The sequence below is a fragment of the Eschrichtius robustus genome, chromosome 12, assembly GCF_028021215.1.
Source record: "Eschrichtius robustus isolate mEscRob2 chromosome 12, mEscRob2.pri, whole genome shotgun sequence".
Taxonomy (NCBI): Eukaryota; Metazoa; Chordata; class Mammalia; order Artiodactyla; family Eschrichtiidae; genus Eschrichtius; species Eschrichtius robustus.
In genome coordinates, this window is record NC_090835.1 from 71,562,784 (window position 1) to 71,583,599 (window position 20,816).

The 20,816-nt window shown below is 38.4% G+C and overlaps 1 protein-coding gene and 1 pseudogene across 1 annotated transcript in view; one reads left to right on the forward strand and one right to left on the reverse strand.

The window, feature by feature from the left end:
* ZFAND3 (zinc finger AN1-type containing 3) overlaps positions 1-20,816 on the forward strand; it is a 331,536-nt gene that overhangs the window by 28,787 nt on the left and 281,933 nt on the right. The window lies entirely within an intron of this gene.
* On the reverse strand, positions 3,714-5,269 carry LOC137773115 (elongation factor 1-alpha 1 pseudogene; annotated as a pseudogene).

Genomic DNA, 20,816 nt, shown 5'->3' on the forward strand with positions numbered 1-20,816 from the left:
TTAATCAATTTATTTCTGGCTGCGTTGGGTCTTTGTTGCTGCGCGCGGGCTTTCTTTAGTTGCGGCGAGTGCAGGCTACTCTTCATTGAGGTGCGCAGGCTTCTCATTGTGGTGGCTTCTCTTGTTGCGGAGCATGGGCTCTAGGTGCGTCGGCTTCAGTAGTTGCAGCACATGGGCTCAGTGGTTGTGGCTTGCGGGCTCTAGAACACAGGCTGAGTAGTTGTGGCACACAACTACTTAGTTGCTCTGCGGCATGTGGGATCTTCCTGGACCAGGGATCGAACCCGTGTCCCCTGTATTGGCAGGTGGATTCTTAACCACTGCGCCCACGGGGAAGTCTTGGCGTCTGTTTTTGAGACATTGCTGTCTATGGCCTGGTCCTTTGCTTCCCAAACTAGAAACTTATATTGAAGGTTTCCTAAGACTTTTAGGGAGGTAATTATGCTAACCAGACTTGTAAGAGACCAGTTGATTAGAAAAACCAGAGATAAGAGGAAGATTAATTACATTAATAAAGCACGGAACCAATTGATTAAAAGCTTTTTAGGCTGTACTTCATCTGTGACTATAATGCTTTTATATGTTTGCCTCAGTCCAGAGCATCCCTTTTGTGAATTCAGGATACTTGAGGAACAGTAATTGTTTAGAAGTTTGTTGGGTGATAGAAGAATCAGCACAGAGGGAACTGGATGGTCTTGAGTAAATATTTTACTCCAGTAATGAAGGTGGGTAATGATAGTCCCTATTCCAAAGAAGAGGCTCCAAATGAGCCTTAATTCTTTGAGTAATAGCTTAATGGAAAGAGACTGTTTTTCTAGTATCTAATTTTCTTTTTTTCCCTAACATTTTATCATGAAATAATTATTTATCATGAAAAACAAAAACTAAAGACTTGTACACAAATTGTACACCTGTTTACCTACCACCAGATTCTGTAATATTTTGCTTTATTTGCTTTCTACTCCGCTGTCTTATTTTTTTATTTTCCAAGTAAATTGCAGACATCAGTACGTTTACTCCCAAATATTTCAACATGCATATTATTAACTTTTTAAAAAATTTGAAGTACATTTTTGAGTGGAAAACAGAAAAACCTTAAGTATACTGTTTGATGAGTTTTGACACATGTACTTATCTGTGTAACCCAAACCTCTATCAAGATGTACATCATACTGTATATACTATATTTATTATATTGTACTCTCACTGTGAAAAGTTCCCTCATGTTTCTTTCCAGTCATTCTGCTCCCTGTTCTTCCCTCCCTGGGAAAAATTTTTTTCCTACTGTAGATCAGTTTTGCCTGATTTGGAAGTCATGTAAATAGACTCACAGGGTATGTATGTACTCTTTGTAAGGCTTCCTTGACTCAGTGTAATGTTTTTGATATTCATCAGTCTTGGGTATATCAGTAGTTTGTTCCTTTTTATTGTGTATTTTTTAATAGTTTCTATTGTGTGAATATACCCCTATTTTGTTTCTCTGTTCTCCTGTTTATAGATACCCTAATTTGCTTTTTAAATTATAACTACAAAAGTCACTTATCAGCAAGCATTCTTACCTGACATCAGGAAATGGGCTAGAATTGATTGTAATTTTCTTAGGTAACTTTGTATTCCAGCCTTGTTTTTTCTAGTTGCCTTGATTTGATTTTAGATACGGTTTGTGAGATACCCTAGCCCTTTGCGCACCCCAGTTGCAAAACCATCTGATCCATTATGTGTTGATTTCTACTAGGGGATGATTTTTTTAAAATCTTAGTGCCTTTAGCCCACTGTCTACTGACTGTTAAGGTGATTTGCTTTTTAAACAAAAGTGTGCCTGTCCTCACTTGTGGTCCAGTTTTGTAAAATCCTGCCTGTATCCCTGAAGCCAAAGGCAACACTGAGAGCTAATATGAGAGTTTTGTTTTGGGAACTTTGTGGTCCACTGTATTCTTGTTCAGAGACCATGTTTGCCTAATGACTTGACATTTGAGCCTGTTTTGCAGTTACTTGGCATTTTTCTCATTAAAAAAACCTTTAATATATCCAACAATCGTTGGTAAACGAGACCTCTTTTCCTTTTCTTCTCTGGATCAGACATCCCATGTTTCTTTAACACAAAGCTCTGATAATTTTTCTACCATCAGTATGGATCCTTGTAGTTCCTTAAAACAAAACAAAAAAAAGATTGGAACATATCCCAAAAGTTAATAGATGTCTAACTAATGCTGGGTGTAATAAGATTATCTCTTAACTTTGCACGTGTTATACTACTTTAAAAATAACACTACATGATTCCCTCTCCTCAATCTCTTGCTCTTCAAGTTGCTCTGTATTATTAATATATTTAGCATGGGTGATCCTTTGGTCATTTTTGACTAACCTTTTTTTTTAACATTTAAATTTGATAAACCGTACTTATATTATTCTTTATCAAGTTTTTATAGCACTCATTTATCAGTTCATATTTCATCTTGATTTGTGTATTGTGTGTTTTCCTCTGAGAGAAACTAAATTGGAATATTAGGGTTTAGTAAGTGGAATAACTTGAATCTGAGATCATAAGACTCTAATAAATGATGTTTTGGAAGAAATATTGCTAGTTGGAACTTGCTGAACCTTTGTTTCTATCCTTTTAGGGAATCTGCTGATAAACTGAGGGTTGGGAAGGGCGCTTGCAAGTGCTTATAGCTAACAGTGAGTCCTCAACGCTTAATGATACGTCAGAGAAGAACCTAACAAAACCTGTGATAATTTCAAAAACTTGTAAATTTTCTTGTGGTTATTTACTTTCCACCTTGGTTCTTTACTTGACATTAATAACAAGAAGCAGAGCAAAATGTTCTGAATTTCATCTTTCATTTATCTGTTTCCTGATGGAATTTCTTAGGAGCAAGGAATTGGTCTAAAGAGAATAGGTTAGAGATGTGGATAGTTTATGAAAACTTAAAGATATTCAGGGGAGGAACTATTTTCGTTTTTTTTCAGCCCCTCATCTTTCTGGTTTGACTTTTTGCCAATCTTTTTCATATGCATCCAGCCGTGTTGCTAATTTTTTTGGGTTTGGGAGTATGGCAGAGGCCTCAAGAGGAGAACACCGTGGGAAATGGTTTGCAAGGAGGCCTAGCACAGAGTTGCTGGAGGCATGGGGGGAAGTTCTGAAACTGTTCTCTTTTTACCTAGTACCTGTCAAAGCTTGAAAGAAGGAAGTCAAAGCAGTTTCCACTTTCACAGTCCTCCTCCCTTTGCTGGGCACTGTGCTAACTGGAAGTGCCATACTGTGCAGGAGGATGTGGCTGGTGGGATGAGAAAGAGAAATAAGTTAGAGCCCAGGGTCTACTCATTGTTAAAAATAGGTATCTGTTTGGGGGCTGATACCATCTTTCATTTTGTGAAAGCATAGCTAAGAATGGCATTTGCCATCATCTTAGTGCACCAAAAAGGCATTTAAAAGTTGTTAGGACTACAATGATTTTTTTTCAAAGGAAATATCTTTTTAAAAATTTAAAAGTATTACATGCTTATTTTAAGCAATTCAGAGTTGTATATAGCATAAAATGAAAGTTGTTTCTTACCCACTTCCTTTTTTTATTTTTCTCATTAAACTTTTTTAATGGGTCTCAAATTCTGTGACAGAGTTTTGGTCAAGTTGTTTCCATTAAAAAGTACTGATTTTAAAAACTAATAAAACTGCCACGGACAAAACAAATGGTCCACAAAACATTCTCCTTTCCTTCTGAAGGTTTTATGATGCATTGTTATCATTAACCAGTCTCTTGCTATTAAACTTAAATGGCCAATTGAGACAAACAGTTCTGAGACTGGTCTTCTACCACTGATTAAGACTGGGGTGGCAGGTATTGGGGATAATATTCATTTAGCCTTCTAAGCTTTCTGGGCAGATTTGGTGACCTTGCCAGCTCCAGCTGCCTTCTTGTCCACTGCTTTGATGACACCCACAGCAACCGTCTGTCTCATGTCACGAACAGCAAAATGGCCCAGAGGAGGATAGTCAGAGAAGCTCTCAACACACATGGGTTTGCCAGGAACCATATCAACGATGACAGCATCACCAGCTTTTTCCCAGAACGACGATCAGTCTTCTCCTTCAGCTCAGCAAACTTGCAAGCAATGTGAGCTGTGTGATAATCCAGCACAGGTGCACATCCGCCACTTATTTGGCCTGGGTGGTTCAAGATAATCACCTGAGCTGTGAAGCCAGCTGCTTCCATCGGTCGGTCATTTTTGCTGTCACCAGCCGCATTGCCACGATTAACATCTTTGACAGACATGTTCTTGACATTGAAGCACACATTGTCCCCACGAAGGGCTTCACTCAAAGATTCATGGTGCATTTCGAAAGACTTCACTTCAGTTGTCACGTTGACTGGAGCAAAGGTGAGCACCATGCCAGGTCTGAGAACACCAGTCTCCACTCGACTCACAGGGACAGTGCCAGTACCACCAATTTTGTAGACGTCCTGGAGGGGCAGAGGCAAGGGCTTGTCAGTTGGGCAAGTTGGTGGCAGGATGCAATCCAGAGTTTCATGCATTGTGGTTCCGCTGGCATTGCCATCTTTACGGGTGACTTTCCATCCCTTGAACCACGGCATATTAGCACTTGGCTCCAGCATGTTGTCACCATTCCAGCCAGAAATTGGCACAAATGCTATTGTGTCGGGGTTGTAGCCAATTTTCTTAATGTAGGTGCTGACTTCCTTAACAGTTTCGTCATATCTCTTCTGGCTGTAGGGTGGCTCAGTGGAATCCATTTTGTTAACAATTAGTTTCACACCCAGAGTGTAGGCCAGAAGGGCATGCTCACGGGTCTGCCCATTCTTGGAAATACCTGCTTCAGATTCACCAACACCAGCAGCAACAGTCAGGACAGCACAGTCAGCCTGGGATGTGCCTGTAATCATATTTTTGATGAAGTCTCTGTGTCCTGGGGCATCAGTGATGTTCACATAGTACTTGCTGGTGTCGAATTTCCATAGGGAGATATCAGTGGTGATATCACACTCGCGTTCAGCTTTCAGTTTGTCCAAGACCCAGGCATACTTGAAGGAGCCCTTTCCCATCTCGGCAGCCTCCTTCTCGAACTTTTCATTGGTTCTCTTGTCGATCCCACCACATTTGTAGATCAGATGGCCAGTAGTGGTAGACTTCCCGGAATCTACGTGTCCAATGACAACGATGTTGATGTGGGTCTTCCCCTTTCCCATTTTTGCTTAGGTTTAGCGGTGGTTTTCACGACACCTGTGTCCTGGCGGCAAACCCGTTGTGAAAAAGGCCCCACTTCCTTTTTAAATACTACTTTCTGGAGATGACTACTTCCTGGTATCTAACCTTCCAGACCAGAGGGTTTTCTTTGGTGTAAAGAATCAATGCATCACTTGGGTATACTCAAGGAGTTTGATTTTTATAACCTTTCAGAGGAACTTGACTGATGATGTTAGGTCATTTTGCATTTCTTAGGAGGAATTAGGACACTTTGGTCGTCTTTTTTATGCTCTGAGAGTTGACAGCATATTGTTAGAAACCTGTCCAGTACGTTGTAACTTCTGAGTTTTTGTTTCCTTTTATAAGTGAAACAGTATTTTGGTTGTGGTGTGGTGAAAGCCCTGAAAGCTGGAGCTGAGACGTGGTGACTGTTCCAGTTATCTGGTGCTTCTTAGCAAACTACTCTAAAATTTAGGGCCTTAAAAAAGCAATTTATTATTATTTCTCACAGTTGACAGGCTCATCTGGAAACTGGTGTAGCATCACTTCTTCCATATTGTAATGGTCAAAGCAGTTACCTGCCCAGATTCAAGGGGGCAGGAGTGGGGATGGGGATTGGACTGCATCTCTCAATCAGAGGCCTAGCAGAGAGTTGGGGGCCATCTTTAATCTTCTACTGGTGGCGTGGCTGATGCAGTGGCAGTCTTGAGAGGGAGAGGTAATAATTACAGAACACCCTTCTTATTACTCATTAGTCTTCTGGGTTAAAATTTACCATGCTTAGGCACAGTTCCAAGGTAAATTAATTTTGTTGGTGGTGGTAAAGGGGTAGAACACATGAATAAAACTTGTTTACAGGAAAGGTTTTTAATGATGTAAGTAAGAAAACAAACTCTAGAGGAAGAACGTAAGATTTCCTAGTCCCCACTCCCCTCGAGGAAACGTATGTAACTTACTCTTTTAAGAATTGCTGTATTGCTTTTTCTTACTGAGAACGGTGATAACTTGCAGAATTTAAGAAAATGGTTTTTGAAGCAGGTTGATATATTGCATGCGTCATCAAGGGAGACAGGTATGCCAGTCCCCACTTCCTCAGAGACTTGCTAGGCCAGACATCCCTTTTCTGTAACTCAGTCCTCTCTAAACGTATCTTCTTTTTTTTTTTTTTTTTAATAGGATCTTTTTTTTTTTTTAAATCTTCACTTTTTTTTTAAAGGAATTCCTTTATTTTTATTTATTTCTCTATTTATTTTTGGCTGTGTTGGGTCTTCGTTTTTTTTTCTGTGCGAGGGCTTTCTCTAGTTGCGGCAAGCGGGGGCCACTCTTCATCGCGGTGTGTGGGCCTCTCACTATCGCGGCCTCTCTTGTTGCGGAGCGCAAGCTCCAGACGCGCAGGCTCAGTAGTTGTGGCTCACGGGCCTAGTTGCTCCGCGGCATGTGGGATCTTCCCAGACCAGGGCTCGAACCCGTGTCCCCTGCATTGGCAGGCAGATTCTCAACCACTGCGCCACCAGGGAAGCCCTAAACGTATCTTCTTAGACATTGTAAAGTGCTTTGGGAAATGATGATGAAGTGGGTTGAAGCTAGCATGGTTCATAATTTTTCCAACTCTGGCTTAAAATGAGCCCCCTTGCTTATCCTTCAAGATGCTTACTTTTTAGAGACTTAATGGGAAGGTTTTTCTTTTCCTGGTTGGATTTTAAAAATGAAATTCTCCTTTTGTAATTTGTTTTAGAACTTGAACTGCCCTGTATTCTGGGGTGTGTGGAGTGTTCTCTTACCCCTCTGTATCTGTGCTTTTGCAGTTCCCTCTGTTACAGTATCTCTCGCATCATATACCCAGGCCCTTATTAACTACCTGTGAAACTTTTTCTCATTCCACAGTATTCATGTTCGTTTTCATTTGTTCCTCTTACAGCACTGACTTATCATGTATACGTGTTTGCGTTCATTCTAAACTGTTTGAGTGCTGAGACCATCTCAGTCATCTTTATTGCTTATTGCTTATGCTTTGCCTAAATTTTATGTGTTGAATGAGATGTACTACTAGGTGCACAGTATTCCACTAAACCTGAGGCTGAGCAGAAACTAACACTGGAGTGTTATAAAAAAGTAGAAGATGATAATATGAAGAAAGTTACTGAGCACCTAATAATGGCAACTGATATTTCTATAGCACTATACAAACTGTTCTGCCTAAGTTTAATTGTATACTTTTGACTTCTCTTGGAGGGTTGCAGATATTTCCTCTCCTTAACAGATGAGTAAAGAGAGTATGGAACTTGCTCAAGCTCACTCATCTAGAAAGAGGTGGAGCTAGAACTCAAATCTAGTTACTTAATTGTCTGAGACAATCCTGTAATTTATGTTTGTGATTTTTATTCAGGTAGGTTCTGCTTTAAGAAGAAACAGGATCTGAAGATACAAAATGGATTGAAAGATGATAATTGAATTCTGGGCTTTACTAAAAGAATTTCTTTATTATTTCTAGCAATATATTAACCAGAGGTTTAATTTACAACAGTTTGGTTTCTGTTATCCATCGGCAATATACTGGATGTGAAAGTTCCTTTTTATATTTTGAGACTTTAAGAAGAGTAACTTTTAACTTGTGTAAAGTTATTTGCCCAAGTTAACAAGTGCTAACAAAATCTCATCAGTTAGCTTCATACTAGACAGAGTATTACTCTATTAGACAATCAGAGCACTATAGACACGGAAAAAATGATTTGAGTGACTATTTCTCAATTCTCTGTAGTATGGTGTGTAATTAGTATCATTCTGCATGCATAAGAGAGAAGTTAATCTATTAATACAAAGGATGGCTTAGGGAGTAGGTTGACAAACTACTGCTCAGAGCTAAATCTAGCCAAAGAACTAAGAAATTTTTTATAAGAATCGCTTTATGTTTTAAAATCATTGCAGAAGAGAATAATTCTGTGAATATTGTATGAAATTCAAATTTCAGTGTCCGTAAAGTTTCATTGGAACAGTTACCTCATTCATTTACTTAACTGTTGGCAGCTGCTTTCAGGCTCCAATGGCAGAATTGAATAGTGACAGAGACCATGTGGTCTGAAAAGCCTAAAATATTTACAGAAAAGGTTTGCCAACCTGTGCCTTAGGGCATTAGTGCTTAATTTTGTCCTGTGGAACCTCAGTTGAGAAAGGCTAAGCTTACCAATGAAGACACCTGTTCAATTGCTGCGGTATTTAAGAGTATTTGTATGTAAGAGGAGCACTATATGTATCACAACTGGTTTGAGAATTTGATCCTTTCTTTGCTCTGGAACGATGTTCTTTTGTCACTTGGCTTTGACAGTTGCAGCCTGGATTGGGCACCCAAGTTTTATTTTGTTCTAATGTCCTGAGTTTGACTAATTCATTGTATCTGACGCTTTGAAAAGCACTTTTTTTTTAATGACTTACATTGAGATTTGCTTTTGAGAAGTGACTAATTGGCAGTTCCAAACTGGACAGATTGAGGCCAGGTAAAGCCTGTAGGTGCCTGTCAGGCAGCAGTGAAGTTAAAAATCACCTGCTGTCAACACTAGGGAATTTTACTGTCATTTTCATTTTTGAAAAAATGAAGGATCATTAGATTCCTGGAGTTGCAGCACTAAATGGGGAAACTGGGTAGTTTGCCTCTGTGGAATGTTCCTTTTGTTTCTGTAGCCTAATCATGAATTACTCTCTGCTAACCTCTTTCTGGCTTTGGTTAAAAATCATTTTTCTGGTAAGTTTGTTAATTAGGAAATACAGAAATAGAACTGCTTGAGTTGTCATAACTTAAACTAGCCATGGAACTTTTTTTTTTTTTTCTTTTTAAATAATTTTTATTGGAGTATAGTTGCTTTACAATGTTGAGTTAATTTCTGCTGTACAGCAAAGGGAATCAGCTATACGTATATATATATCCCGTCTTTTTTGGATTTCCTTCCCATTAGGTCACCACAGAGCACTGAGTAGAGTTCCCTGTGCTATACAGTAGGTTTTTTTTTTTTTAAAGTCATGATGAAACAGCCTTTATTGAGTACTTACTATCTGCCAGATACTGTTCTACACTCTTTTTTTTTTTTTTCACACACACACACTGTATTTTATTTTTACAAGAGATAAATAGACTGACACCAAGCATTGTACATGGATGACCACAACAAAAGCAACAATGATTGCAATTACCAAACATGAAACACACTCATACTATGTCATAATATTGACATTCAGTCCAGTAATCCTCCACTGTAACAGCTCCTTTACTTTGCAGTGAAAATTGATTTGTATATTCTTTGCCTCTAAGTCCTTGTGGGATTTTTTTTTTTTTAATTCAGACAGAAAGTCACAAAAGTTATACTCATCCTCCTCAGTTCACTCAGTCCCATGTAATTAATTTTTTTTTTCATCTTGATCTTTTGTTAGCACTTTTATGAGTTCATCAGTTTTTCATTAGAGTTCTGAAAATGCTTATTCATTCAGTTCAGCAGTACAGTCAGTTACCAGAAACCTGTACTTGTCAGAGTCTTTTCCATGAATTTCTTGAAGATGAAACCCTTTTATAGGAACATATTTGCAAAATCATCAGAGTACACCCAGAACTGTCTGTAAATGACAAAAGACTTAAAAATGACCACGGTTAAAGATTTGATGAAAGTTCATAATAATGCAGTTGACAAGAAAATTAGTTATTTCTGAGATATACATTTTAAAGTAATAACTAGGATTATTACTTATAACATTATACCAGAACATATAAGATTTTTAGAAATTTCATGTAATGTCTGAAACATTTATATTAACATATTTCCATACATATTTCCATACAAATACAAATATAAGATTTTTAGAAATTTCATGTAATGTCTGAAACATTTATATTAACATATTTCCATACATATTTCCATACAAATACAAATATAAGATTTTTAGAAATTTCATGTAATGTCTGAAACATTTATATTAACATATTTCCATACAAATAACCCAATGAAAGTTTAGTATTAGTTGTTTTGTTTGTTTTTTTTTATACTGCAGGTTCTTATTAGGCATCAATTTTATACACATCAGTGTATACATGTCAATCCCAATCGCCCAATTCAGCACACCACCATCCCCACCTCACCGCAGTTTTCCCCCTTGGTGTCCATATGTCCATTCTCTACATCTGTGTCTCAACTTCTGCCCTGCAAACTGACTCATCTGTACCATTTTTCTAGGTTCCACATACATGCATTAATATACGATATTTGTTTTTCTCTTTCTGACTTACTTCACTCTGTATGACAGTCTCTAGATCCATCCACGTCTCAACAAATGACTCAATTTCGTTCCTTTTTATGGCTGAGTAATATTCCATTGTATATATGTACCACAACTTCTTTATCCATTCGTCTGCTGATGGGCATTTAGGTTGCTTCCATGACCTGGCTATTGTAAATAGTGCTGCAATGAACATTGGGGTGCATGTGTCTTTTTGAATTATGGTTTTCTCTGGGTATATGCCCAGTAGTGGGATTGCTGGGTCATATGGTAATTCTATTTTTAGTTTTTTAAGGAACCTCCATATTGTTCTCCATAGTGGCTGTATCAATTTACATTCCCACCAACAGTGCAAGAGGGTCCCCTTTTCTCCACACCCTCTCCAGCATTTGTTGTTTGTAGATTTTCTGATGATGCCCATTCTAACAGGAGTGAGGTGATACCTCATTGTAGTTTTGATTTGCATTTCTCTAATAATTAGTGATGTTGAGCATCTTTTCATGTGCTTCGTGGCCGTCTGTATGTCTTCTTTGGAGAAATGTCTATTTAGGTCTTCTGCCCATTTTTGGATTGGGGTGTTTGTTTCTTTGATATTGAGCTGAATGAGCTGTTTATATATTTTGGAGATTAATCCTTTGTCCGTTGATTCATTTGCAAATATTTTCTCCCATTCTGAGGGTTGTCTTTTCGTCTTGTTTATGGTTTCCTTTGCTGTGCAAAAGCTTTGAAGTTTCATTAGGTCCCATTTGTTTATTTTTGTTTTTATTTCCATTGCTGTGATTTATGTCAAAGAGTGTTCTTCCTATGTTTTCCTCTAAGAGTTTTATAGTGTCCAGTCTTAGATTTAGGTCTCGAATCCATTTTGAGTTTATTTTTGTATATGGTGTTAGGGAGTATTCTAATTTCATTCTTTTACATGTAGCTGTCCAGTTTTCCCAGCACCACTTATTGAAGAGACTGTCTTTTCTCCATTGTATATCTTTGCCTCCTTTGTCATAGATTAGTTGACCATAGGTGCGTGGGTTAATCTCTGGGCTTTCTATCTTGTTCCATTGATCTATGTTTCTGTTTTTGTGCCAGTACCATATTGTCTTGATTACTGTAGCTTTGTAGTAGAGTCTGAAGTCAGGGAGTCTGATTCCTCCAGCTCCATTTTTTTGCCTCAAGACTGCTTTGGCTATTCGGGGTCTTTTGTGTCTCCATACAAATTTTAAGATGATTTGTTCTAGCTCCGTAAAAAATGCCATTGGTAATTTGATAGGGATTGCATTGAATCTGTAGATTGCTTTGGGTAGTATACTCATTTTCACAATGTTGATTCTTCCAATCCAAGAACATGGTATATCTGTCCATCTGTTGGTATCATCTTTAATTTCTTTCATCAGTGTCTTATAGTTTTCTGCATACAGGTCTTTTGTCTCCCTAGGTAGGTTTATTCCTAGGTATTTTATTCTTTTTGTTGCAATGGTAAATGGAAGTGTTTCCATAATTTCTCTTTCAGATTTTTCATCATTAGTGTATAGGAATGCAAGAGATTTCTGTGCATTAATTTTGTATCCTGCAACTTTACCATATTCATTAATTAGCTCTAGCAGTTTTCTGGTGGCAGTTTTAGGATTCTCTCTGTATAGTATCATGTCATCCGCAAACAGTGACAGTTTTACTTCTTCTTTTCCAATTTGTATTCCTTTTATTTCTTTTTCTTCTCTGATTGCCGTGGCTAGGACTTCCAGAACTATGTTGAATAATAGTGGTGAGAGTGGACATCCTTGTCTCGTTCCTGATCTTATAGGAAATGCTTTCAGTTTTTCACCATTGAGAATGATGTTTGCTGTGGGTTTGTCATATATGGCCTTTATTATGTTGAGGTAGGTTCCCTCTGTGCCCACTTTCTGGAGAGTTTTTATCATAAATGGGTGTTGAATTTTGTCAAAAGCTTTTTCTGCATCTATTGAGATGATCATATGGTTTTTATTCTTCAATTTGTTAATATGGTGTATCACATTGATTGATTTGCGTATATTGAAGAATCCTTGCATCCCTGGGATAAATCCCACTTGATCGTGGTGTATGATCCTTTTAATGTGTTGTTGGATTCTGTTTGCTAGTATTTTGTTGAGGATTTTTGCATCTATATTCATCAGTGATATTGGTCTGTAATTTTCTTTTTTTGTAGTGTCTCTGTCTGGTTTTGGTATCAGGGTGATGGTGGCCTCATAGAATGAGTTTGGGAGTGTTCCTTCCTCTGCAATTTTTTGGAAGAGTTTGAGAAGGATGGGTGTTAGCTCTTCTCTAAATGTTTGATAGAATTCACCTGTGAAGCCATCTGGTCCTGGACTTTTGTTTGTTGGAAGATTTTTAATCACAGTTTCAATTTCATTACTTGTGATTGGTCTGTTCATATTTTCTATTTCTTCCTGATTCAGTCTTGGAAGGTTATACCTTTCTAAGAATTTGTCCATTTCTTCCAGGTTGTCCATTTTATTGGCATAAAGTTGCTTGTGGTAGTCTCTTAGGATGCTTTGTATTTCTGCGGTGTCTGTTGTAATTTCTCCTTTTTCATTTCTGATTTTATTGATTTGAGTCCTCTCCCTCTTTTTCTTGATGAGTCTGGCTAATGGCTTATCAATTTTGTTTATCTTCTCAAAGAACCAACTTTTAGTTTTATTGATCTTTGCTATTGTTTTCTTTGTTTCTATTTCATTTATTTCTGCTCTGATCTTTATGATTTCTTTCCTTCTGCTAACTTTGGGTTTTGTTTGTTCTTCTTTCTCTAGTTTCTTTAGGTGTAAGGTTAGATTGTTTACTTGAGATTTTTCTTGTTTCTTGAGGTAAGCTTGTATAGCTATAAACTTCCCTCTGAGAACCGCTTTTGCTGCATCCCATAGGTTTTGGGTCGTCGTGTTTTCATTGTCATTTGTCTCTAGGTATTTTTTTATTTCCTCTTTGATTTCTTCAGTGATCTCTTGGTTATTTAGTAACATATTGTTTAGCCTCCATGTGTTTGTCTTTTTTACGTTTTTTTCCCTGTAATTCATTTCTAGTCTCATAGCGTTGTGGTCAGAAAAGATGCTTGATATGATTTCAATTTTCTTAAATTTACTGAGGCTTGATTTGTGACCCAAGATGTGATCTTTCCTGGAGAATGTTCCGTGTGCACTTGAGAAGAAAGTGTAATCTGCTGTTTTTGGATGGAATGTCCTATATATATCAATTAAATCTATCTGGTCTATTGTGTCATTTAAAGCTTCTGTTTCCTTATTTATTTTCATTTTGGATGATCTGTCCATTGGTGTAAGTGAAGTGTTAAAGTCCCCCACTATTATTGTGTTACTGTCGATTTCCTCTTTTATAGCTGTTAGCAGTTGCCTTATGTATTGAGGTGCTCCTATGTTGGGTGCATATATATTTATAATTGTTATATCTTCTTCTTGGATTGATCCCTGGATCATTATGTAGTGTCCTTCCTTGTCTCTTGTAACATTCTTTATTTTAAAGTCTATTTTATCCGATATGAGTATAGCTACTCCAGCTTTCTTTTGATTTCCATTTGCATGGAATATCTTTTTCCATCCCCTCACTTTCAGTCTGTATGTGTCCCTAGGTCTAAAGTGGGTCTCTTGTAGACAGCATATATATGGGTCTTGTTTTTGTATCCATTCAGCCAGTCTGTGTCTTTTGGTTGGGGCATTTAATCCATTCACGTTTAAGGTAATTATCGATATGTATGTTCCTATGACCATTTTCTTAGTTGTTTTGGGTTTGTTTTTGTAGGTCCTTTTCTTCTCTTGTGTTTCCCACTTAGAGAAGTTCCTTTAGCATTTGCTGTAGAGCTGGTTTGGTGGTGCTGAATTCTCTTAGCTTTTGCTTGTCTCTAAAGCTTTTGATTTCTCCATCAAATCTAAATGAGATCCTTGCCGGGTAGAGTAATCTTGGTTGTAGGTTCTTCCCTTTCATCACTTTAAGTATATCATGCCACTCCCTTCTGGCTTGCAGAGTTTCTGCTGAGAAATCAGCTGTTAACCTCATGGGAGTTCCCTTGTATGTTATTTGTCGTTTTTCCCTTGCTGCTTTCAATAATTTTTCTTTGTCTTTAATTTTTGCCACTTTGATTACTATGTGTCTCGGCGTGTTTCTCCTTGGGTTTATCCTGTATGGGACTCTCTGCGCTTCCTGGACTTGGGTGGCTATTTCCTTTCCCATGTTAGCGAAGTTTTCGACTATAATCTCTTCAAATATTTTCTCTGGTCCTTTCTCTCTCTCTTCTCCTTCTGGGACCCCTATAATGCGAATGTTGTTGCGTTTAATGTTTTCCCAGATGTCTCTTAGGCTGTCTTCATTTCTTTTCATTCTTTTTTCTTTAGTCTGTTCCGCAGCAGTGAATTCCACCATTCTGTCTTCCAGGTCACTTATCCGTTCTTCTGCCTCAGTTATTCTGCTATTGATTCCTTCTAGTGTAGTTTTCATTTCAGTTATTGTATTGGTCATCTCTGTTTGTTTGTTCTTTAATTCTTCTAGGTCTTTGTTAATCATTTCTTGCATCTTCTCAATCTTTGCCTCCATTCTTATTCCGAGGTCCTGGATCATCTTCACTATCATTATTCTGAATTCTTTTTCTGGAAGGTTGCCTATCTCCACTTCATTTAGTTGTTTTTCTGGGGTTTTTTCTTGTTCCTTCATCTGGTACATAGCCCTCTGCCTTTTCATCTTCTCTATCTTTCTGTAACTGTGGTTTTTGGTTCACAGGCTGCAGGATTGTAGTTTTTCTTGCCTCTGTTGTCTGCCCTCTGGTGGTTGAGGCTATCTAAGAGGCTTGATGGGAGTCTCTGGTGGTGGGTAGAGCTGACTGTTCTAGCCATGGAACTTTTAAACGGAAGAGGGAGCCAATGAAGACTTGTTTGAAAAAACAGGGGAGGGATGTTTTTGCTGCCTTAGTGCTGGTAGTTTTGTGTTACATGAAGCTGAAGACAATTATAGGTGGGGATAAGGACTGTTGAGGAGAAAGCTGTCGACTTCCTCCTTTCAACTTCTGTTTTGTATGGAACTTTTATAACTTTGATCTAGTTTTGACAAGTGAGGTTCTTCGACATCATGTTTTCCTGTAGAAGTTGATCTTTAAACAAAAAATCAACTCCAGGGTTTGACTGAAGTCTTAAAGCATATCAGCGAATAGTGTTTTATTATTTGGGTAATTAAAATAAATTGCCTTGCAGGTTGAAGGAATTAGCTCAGATTCTACATTCCTACCGCCCTTCAGCAGTAGCAGCAGATGGCCAGAAAGTTGGAGTGAAGATGGTGGGAAAGGTGGGGAGTATAGATCCATCACATCCTAGAGCCAGAGCTGTCCTTTTAGAGTTGCTCTGTGCTAGTTCTCTCTCTTTTTTTTTTTTTGGTCTGCCTTCCCCTACCCCTTCTTTGGGGAAGGGGGATGGTAAGTAATTTATAAACACTTATCTTCCCCAAATGATTTGCCTCATTTAATAATTTATGCTTGTGCCATCAGTATTTTGATTTTGTTTAAAACTTCATCATATTTAAGATGAAATAGAGTTGTGGTAATAGCAGGAAAATGTCCTGAAGGATAGCCAGTGGACTTATAACTTGATATAAGTGCCTTGTGGGAGGGATTATGATGGTCCCAAGGAAAGAGTGAGTGAGACTTTCTGGGTCCTGCTACCCTCCCCCCTCCTTTCCCATAGTCTCATCTAGATGTGGTCTCTTTCTCTGCCAAATCCCTTCCTCTCTGCTCCCTTCTGCTCCTCTGTGCTGCTGCCACTACTGCCTGCTGCAGGTGAAGTGGCTGTGTTGTGTCTAATTAGCAAGTTGAGCAATGGATCATGAGAGAGAACATTGCATTCACCCTGCGCACAGCCTTGGCAGGTTTACTACTTCAGTAGGGGCTTGCTTTTAGCCCTTGAGTATCTTATCAAAAACGGAAGATAGATAAGAATAAAACATAGGTGATTGAAACATAACCAGTGATAGTTGTGCGTAAGTATTAACAGAAGCAAGATGGTTTTCTTTCAGTCGTAGCTCTTTGGAGCCAGTCAGGAGAGGCTTTTTGGAAGAGGTGAGCTTTTCTGAGGAAGGATAGACTGAGATTAATAAAGAGATTAAAAAAACAAAACAAAACTGGGATGAGGAGTGGGAGTGGGGGTCAGTCAATTAACACATACTCTACTGTTCATTTTGTGCCTGACATGGTTCTAAGCACTGGGGATACAAGTCCCTGCCCTCATGTAGCCTGCGTGAGGGTGAAGCATCTTATGGGTGATAGAGTTACTTAATGCGGTAGAGGGCGTAAGTGGGGGTTTGGTGGGAAATAGAGAGGTGGAATAACCCCCCCCCTTAAAAAAAGACCATGGTTAGTAATTTAAATATGATTTATGAGACAATTGGAAGGTAGTCTCATTAGGAGGCCCCTGAGGGACTGTAATATATATATTTTTTAACATCTTTATTAGAGTATAATTGCTTTACAGTGGTGTGTTAGTTTCTGCTTTATAACAAAGTGAATCAGTTATACATATACATATGTCCCCATATCTCTTCCCTCTTGCATCTCCCTCCCTCCCACGCTCCCTATCCCACCCCTCTAGGTGGTCACAAAGCACCGAGCTGATCTCCCTGTGCTATGCGGCTGCTTCCCACTAGCTATCTATTTTACGTTTGCTAGTGTATATATGTCCATGCCACTCTCTCACTTTGTCCCAGCTTACCCTTACCCTCCCCGTATCCTCAAGTCCATTCTCTAGTAGTCTGCGTCTTTATTCTCGTCTTGCCCCTAGGTTCTTCTGACCTTTTTTTTTTTTTTTTTTAGATTCCATATATATGTGTTAGCATACGGTATTTGTTTTTCTCTTTCTGACTTACTTCACTCTGTATGACAATCTCTAGGTCCATCCACCTCACTACAAATAACTCAGTTTCGTTCCTTTTTATGGCTGAGTAATATTCCATTGTATATATGTGCCACATCTTCTTTATCCATTCATCTGTCGATGGACATATAATGTTATTAATACAGTATTTGAGAAAGAAGAATCCTTCTGTGACATACAGAGAATTGGAGTTCAGGGGTTTGACAGTAGAGACAGCCCCCTGTCCCTGGGCCCGCAAAAGTTTCATTTAGTTTTGTTTTATTCTTTTGCCTTTTTGGGAGTGGATTTCTGCTGTCAATATTCAGAGTATCAACAGGGATAGGGAAGAGGGTAGAATTCTGCTTCTGAGAGCTCTCAGAATTTAGTCTGGCCACTCTTATTTTTGAAGGTTATGTCCCTGATCCGTCAGCTACAGCAGAGTTTAAAGGTATAAATTATTTCCATGGTGTGGTGGAATCTTAAGGTACGAATTACATACAGATCAGGTAAATCATTAGATACATAGACTTTTTCACTCCTCATTGAGACAGAGGTCAAAGTCTTTATTTATTAACTTCCTAGGTTCTTGAAAAAGCATGGCAGTTTTCTATTTTGGCCTCAGAGCCTGTACAAGGTCAAATCACAGTTCCTTACAGCTGCAATTTCCTTGACCCTGTTATTAAATTCTCAATTTTGCCCCTTGAAATTCCTTCACTTTTTCTTTTGGACAGGGTATGTTTCTTAGCTTCTTCTTCTCAAAACAGTGTTCTAGCTCTGTCTAAGTCCCCATGTACTAGCTCCAAATGACTTTGGCCATCTTGTGTGTACCCTGCCCCGACTCCCCATGCACATTGCCTTAATTAAGATTCTTTGGTTACAAGAAACAATTCCATTAACAGTAGTTTAGTAAGGGGTAAAGTTTATTTTAAGGCCATTCACTCATTCGTTCAACGAACATTTATTGATCAGGCATTCTGTGTCAGGCACTATTCTAGGTATTCAAGGATACAGGGAAATCTCATATTAATCCAAGCGCAAGCTCCGTGGTATACTTAATAAACCGGGATTTAAGGAGCCTCAGAGGATCTTAATAATAGGCAAGCGTTAGGGTGTGTCACAATCACCTGATCGCTAGGCCCTATTCCTAGAATAGGGCCAAGTCATTTGCATTTCCCACAAGTTCCCTTGCTTGTGATGTGGGTGCTGATGCTGCTCCGCTGGGGACCACACTTGGAAAACTTTAGTAAAAGCTCCTTTGAGGGATTATCTGATTGATTCACCTCTGACGACATATGGATGTTTTCTGATTTCCTTTTGCTATCGGGGTGTCTGGTATCCGTCCTTCATCTAAACAGGAATTTTTCTGGTGGGCAGTTACTCTTGAAGGGCATGATGGTAGATACAGGCCATGAAACATGTCCAGTGAAACATGTAACCAACTCTGGTGGCTTGTGTGTTGTACTCATCTAGTTTTCTGTATTTTGAGTTCTCTTCCTTTTTTCCTACCCACGCTTTCTTATTCTTTGTAAAACTTCTGATTTTCTTTACAAAGTCTGAGTCAGCTTTGGAGGTTCTTTTGGGAGGGAGAGAGTATGATGTTCCAACTTTCTACAACCCTTTTCTCTCTTGAGGCTTAATACAAAGAGGAAAACACATTTACCTCAGTGATTCTCCCTTTTGTCCAGATGAGTCAGACCTTCACAGCCAGGAGGATTTTTTTTGTGGGGGAGGAGGGGGGGGTGTAGTGGGGTGAATTATTTTTTTAACTTTTTGGAAAAAGTTGGAGGCTTACGAGGCTATTGAAGTATGTAGTGCAGATTTGAAGTAGGACTGGGGTAGTAGCAAGTAGAGTAGACAAGGTAGGGTAGAATAAACACACAGAGATGAAAAATGCGTTAATGGAAAAGAAACTTTCAGAATTAATATCCTTATTGTAGTTTTCCTAAAACATGCTGTAAAGAATGTCAAGGCAGAGGTGAAACACAGTGGTAAAATAAAACAACCAGTAGAGTGAAACAGAAATGTCCAGGAAGAAGCTGTTGGTGGCTTGAATGTGAATTATTTTAGGGTGATTGGAAAGATTTGTGATAGGGAAATGAAGGTACCCCATGAAGCTTGTACTTAGTGGTAGTTTTGCCAGGAATGAAAAAAAAAAAAGAGGAATAGTCATTTCTTATACTAGACTGGTTCTTTCCAAAGTGCTTTTACTGTGTTATTTAATCTTCACAGATAAATTGGATGTGTGTTATTTTTCTTCACTGAGGGTGAAATTTAGTAGAAATTTAACTTGACTTGCTTAAATAAAGCCTAGGTTACTGAGTTCACGAGGCTAGACCTTAAAACCCAAATCTCTCGCTCATTATCTTTTTCCTTGGAAATGAGGTTCTTTTACTGTTTTCCCAGTCTTAGTTATATCTACGTAGCCGGAAGCCAGTGTCATCTTTGACCCTTTATATCGCCTCCGTTTTCCACCCGTAGTTCACCAAATTGGTCTTCCAGCTATATTTTATATTTTTCTCTCCCTCCTTGCCATCACTGCCACCCTAGGTCAGGCAGCCTCTGCCTTCTGCTTGGCCTGTTATGTCTAAATGGAGCTTCTTACTGGGTTCTAGTCTTTTCTCTCATTCATTCATTTATGATCTTTGGAAAACAGACCTGTTTATGTTATTTACCCACCAAAAGAACAGGATGAGTGCTTACTCTTTGAGATAAAATTCAAACTCCTTGGCCTGACTCCAGACTATACTGTTTTACCTAATTACCCAGTTTTATCCACATATACTTTCTTCGAACCACATAAAACTGTTGTTGTTCCTTACTTATAATGTTCTCTGAAGATCTCAAAGTCCTATAATACAGTTATGAATGGATTTCACAATGACCCTGAATCTTAGAGTTAAAATTTTCTTTGATATTCTTGCTTAAGAAGGCAAGGTCGTATATAAAAATAAAAATATCTTTCCAAGAGAGTTAAAATTAGAAAAAAAAAAAATACTTGGTACTTACAAGGATAGATTTTCAGCTATTAGGAAAAATTGGTTTCTTAGAATACTCAGGTGCTCGGGGATCTGACCAGTTAGTGTTTTAGCGTAGTCGCACATTTCCTGCTTTGGTTCCTTTCGTAGCTTAGTATATTTTTTGCTTTGGGGCTTTTTGGTTAAAGATTGACTCTTTAAAGCAGGTTGAATTTGTCCCCTGGAGGACATGTGACAATGTCCGGAGATATTTTTAGTTGTTATCACTTAGTGGAGAGAGGTGTTAATGACATCAAGTGGGTAGAGGCCAAGGATGCTGCTAAACATCCTACAATATGTAGGACATTCTCCAAAACAAAGGATTACCTGGAAGTGGTCCAGTTTTTGGTCTGTTCAATTCTGTACTGTACTGTTTGCTTGAAGTCTTTTTTTTCTACTTGGTCCCATATATCTCCAGATCAAAACCATGTTCCTTTCCTTTTTTAACCCAGTGTGGTGTCTTTATCACCTCATGCACCTG